The sequence below is a fragment of the Aristolochia californica genome, unplaced genomic scaffold, assembly GCF_029961685.1.
Source record: "Aristolochia californica isolate CCGP_79_NKW_82.1479 unplaced genomic scaffold, dmAriCali1.0.hap1 SCAF_456, whole genome shotgun sequence".
Lineage (NCBI taxonomy): Eukaryota > Viridiplantae > Streptophyta > Magnoliopsida > Piperales > Aristolochiaceae > Aristolochia > Aristolochia californica.
Genome location: NW_027182166.1, coordinates 1 through 5,000, shown reverse-complemented (window position 1 = coordinate 5,000; position 5,000 = coordinate 1).

The window sequence follows — 5,000 nt, the reverse complement described above, 5'->3', positions numbered from 1 at the left end:
AAAATCTTGAGTCCTTGTTCTCTCTCCTACAGAGGTATTAACTCTATGGAATAGAGAAAAAAATAAAAGAAAAACCTTTTATTTTTTTATTCTTCACGCCCGGGATTACGTCCTGGATCATTAGATAGGAATCCGAAGATGAAGAGAGAAACAAAGAATATCACTACTGTGTAAACGAAGAGTTTAAGAGTAAGCATTACACAATCTCCAAGATCAGTATTTTAGAAAATAGGGGAATAGATTCTCTATGTCTATTTTTGTACCACATACCCCGTTTCGAGAAAAGCAAATCTTTTCTAGGAATTCAGAATTTATTTGTAATAAGATTCTGATTCATCTCTTAGTTATAAAAATTTGCTTATCATGCCCAACCTAGATATTGTGAGGTACCATAATAAGGTCTTTGACCCTTGGAGGGTCAAAATGTGGAAATGAGGTGATTCAGATTCATCGCAGCTCCCCATAAAGAATTTCAATGTTTGAATTGGGGGTTCATAATGTAGGACTTATCTGATCTTATCAATTGTTCTTATAAATTTTGTTAGAAATTTTTTTTTTTTCGAAGAAATCGTGAATCTTTCTTAGTATTAAAGATCTCATCGAAAACTTACAGCAGCTTGCCAAACAAGGGCTAAGAGAAAAAAGAGTACGGGTATGACTGGCATAACATCTACGATTGGATTCAAAAAGGCATAAGTCTCGGGCAATTTGGCGAATAAAAAGCTACTCGAATGAAGGGCCGAATTAAGACAGATAGAGATTAAACTTAAGATATTAAGCATACCAAACATTTCGTTTTTAGAGATAATTTCATTTTTATCGTGATATAAGGGAAAAATAAAGAAAGAAGAGAAGGTTTGCCAAAAATCTTCCTTTTTCTTGGAACTCCCCCAATCAAAAATCCTTCAATTCTTAAATCTGATTCAATTCTTAAATCAGAGTAGAAGGAATCATACTTTCATACAATATCTTAATTGAATTATATGTAATGATCAATGAATTCATTTCGATTCTACATCTACACATTCTACACATGACGAATCTTAGCAACGCCCATTCTATAGATATTGGATTTAGGCTGAAATTGACGAACAGCCAATACCTATGTTAGTGTTTATTTGTGTCCAATATAAATCTAAATGGGGCGTGGCCAAGCGGTAAGGCACCGGGTTTTGGTCCCGTTATTCGGAGGTTCGAATCCTTCCGTCCCAGCCCGATTCTCTCATAGAAAAGATGAGGTACTTTTAGCCATCTTCCCTAATCCCCTAATAAAAGTAAGTGGGATATTGGATACAATGTGATTCCATTTTTTTTTTTGTTTCTTTCAGATTTCGAATCATTGTTTTATGAACTATATACTCCTTATTGATTGACTTTCTCACAAGCGTATCGATTCACATTCTTACACTCGCAATCGAGTGTCAATGACACGTGTATAATGTATAAAAAAAAATATAAATAGAATATATCTATTTACTTTTTATAGAAAGTATGGAAAGAAAAATGAAAGTCTCATTCATATGATATAGGATCATGTTAAATCCTTGCTGAGACTTCTCCAGATAAAATAAAAAAAAATACCTATCCTTCCATTTCCATATATATATATAAGCATATATATAAGCATATATCATATATATAAGCATATATATATATATTATATATAAGGAAATATAAGGAAGGTGTGGACTGCTGGGTAGCAATTAAGCCAATGATTATTCATGATTCCATATTGAATCAATTCCATACCGGGCATACCGGTTCAAAATTAGAGGAATGTTATGGTAAAACTTCGTTTGAAACGATGTGGTAGAAAGCAACGTGCGACTTGAAGGACATGGTCGGTTGTGGATGCAGGAATCCACCATTTTATATATCTGTGAAGATGCTCTTGGCTCGACATAGTTTGTTCTGTTACACTAGGAAACCAATTTTATTGGTTGTAAATAGTACATGATGGAGCTCGAGTATAAAGTATTGATTCATTTATCAGGGGAAGAGTCTAGGGTTAGTACCAATCAATAGGTTGGAAAAACTTCGTAACGTAAGTATATCTTCGATATAGAAATCGAAAGGGTCAAATTTGAAAGGGGTTCAAACCAAAAAGTTAAATAGTTCGGAATTGGTAAAAATATTTGACCAAAATTGTATCGTAGGGGAATCAATCATTCGTACGATTCTTTCAATAGAAAGAAATAATAAAAGGTATGTTGCTGCCATTTTGAAACGATTAAGAATCGCCGAAGTAATGTCTAAACCCAATGATTCAAAGCAAGGATAACTAACGGATACCGGAACAAGTAAACTCCATTTTTCAACTGTTTCAACAACTCGAACTAGATTAGAATGTGGAAATAGATTCTAGGTGAGACAAATAAAAAAAAATGGGTTAGAGACGGCTCAATAAATGTTTAAGGATTTCCTCTCTAGGCCTTTGATAATTACCTAACTTGAGTTATGAGTACGAATGGTATTTTTCTTCTCAGGAGAGAAGAACAAAAAACGACTCCAATTTTTAGTTAGAGTCTAATTCAAAATTTTTTGGATACATTTGCCACTATATACATAAATTCGAATCATTCTTTCTTGAGCCGTATGAGGAGAAAACCTCCTATACGTTTCTAGGGGGGGGGGGGGGATTCTTCATATACATCTATCCCAATGAGTCATCTATCGAATCGTTGCAATTGATGTTCGATCCCGAAGAGAGGGAAGAGATCTCGTAAAGTCGGTTTTTACGATCCGATAAAGAATCAAACTTATTTAAATGTTCCTGCTATTCTATATTTCCTTGAAAGGGGCGCTCAACCTACAGGAACTGTTCATGATATTTCAAAGAAGGCGGAGGTCTTTAAAGAACTTCGAGTTAATCAAACAAAGTTCAATTAATGGAATCAAAAAGGGGTGCCTAGCATCTGGCTTTATGTAATTGTTTCTCCACTGATCTCTTTTTTTCTTGCTCTATTCACCATTGCTATAGAACGAAAAAAAAATCCTATCTATATTGAATTGATTTATAATTGATATAAGACAGATAGAAAAAAATCTCGAGTGATTAAATTACTGGATCTACGAAATGCCGGGATTACCATCAATAGGGTACTTTTTGTTATTGGATGTACTCCCCTAACAAACAAAGGGGGCAATCCCGCTTATTGTATCTGTATCTATATTCAATAAATTCAATATTTATTCCTACTTCTTCCTTAACTTATTCCCCCGTTTACACTTCATTTCTTATCTATGTAGTGCCAATCCAACACAAGTACTTTACTTAATTATTTAGGTTTGATGGTTTGATCAATTTGATATTTTTTTGTTTTATCAATATGCAATTCATATTGACAATGTTGTATCGAACAAATATAATTCGATCGTGGAGAAATAAATCTATTTCTCCACGGCCCATAAGTTTGTTTATTTACTTCATTTAAATGATGAGTTCACCAAATTCACTGCGATACAAGAATAAAAGTTTTTTTTTTTTTTTTATATTATATATATTTATATATATTATATATAATATATATATTTATATTAATATTATATATATTAATATTATATTCTATTATTTTATATTTATTTTTTATTCCGATCATATCTACAATCTTATCCGGGTTGCTAACTCAATGGTAGAGTACTCGGCTTTTAAGTGCGACTATGATCTTTTACACATTTGGATGAAGCAACGAATTCGTCCATACCATTGGTAGAGTTTGTAAGACCACGACTGATCCAAAACGGGAATGAATGGAAAAAATAGCATGTCGTATCAATGGGGAACTCAGAGAATACTTCGAATACTTCATCCTTACCGGATGGGCAAAAAATCTTGTCTTTGCTTCTTTTCTTGGAACGGGACTAAAAAAATTAACCCTCGGGTCAAGTGAATAAATGGATAGAGCTCCATGGCTCCAATTATAGGGAAAGAAAAAGCAACGAGCTTTTTTTTTATTAAAATGAAATTAATATGAATTTGAATAATTTCCCGATCTAATTAGACGTTAAAAATATATATTAGTACCTGATGCGGGAAAAGGTTCCCCTGTGAGTGGATGATGCATTCCCTTTTTTATGAATCCTAATTATTAACTCTATTACGGAGTGAGTAAAGACGAATGTGTAGAAGAAACCGTATACTGACAAAAAGCTAATTTTTTCCAAAGTCAAAAGAGCGATCGGGTTGCAAAAATAAATGATTTCTTGTCATCCTTTTGTGAACTATAACGTGGAATTCGAACGAAAAAAAAAATGGGATGGAAAAAGAGAGTATCTGTTGATTGGTCTCCTTGTCTCCGGGGTATCCATTGTTTTTTTTTTTTTTTTTTTTCTTACTATATACCTTGTTTTGACTGTATCGCACTATGTATTGTATCATTTGATAACCCAAGAAATCCCCCATTCCTTTGGTTCAAGTATAATTTCAAATTAAATGGAGGAATTACAAGGATATTTAGAAATGGATAGATCTCCACAAAAACACTTCCTATATCCACTTCTCTTTCAGGAGTCTATCTACGTACTTGCTTATAATCATGGTTTAAATGGATCGACTGTTTACGAATCGATGGAAAATTTAGGTTATGACAATAAATTTAGTTCACTAATTGTGAAACGTTTAATTATTCGAATGCATCAACAGAACCCTTTTAATTTTATTATTTCGGGTAACGATTTTCACCAAAATAGATTCGTTAGGAAAAGCAAGAATTTGGATTCTCAAATCATATCAGAAGCTTTTGCAGTCATTATGGAAATTCCACTCTCCCTGCAATTAGTATCTTGCCTGGAAGAAAAAGAAGTAGCAAAATCTCATAATTTACGATCTATTCATTCAATATTTCCCTTTTTCGAGGACAAATTATCACATTTAAATCATGTGTTAGATATCTTAATACCCCACCCTATCCATCTGGAAATCTTGGTTCAAACCCTTAACTGCTGGATACAAGATGCTCCCTCTTTGCATTTATTGAGATTTTTTATCCACGAGTATCGTA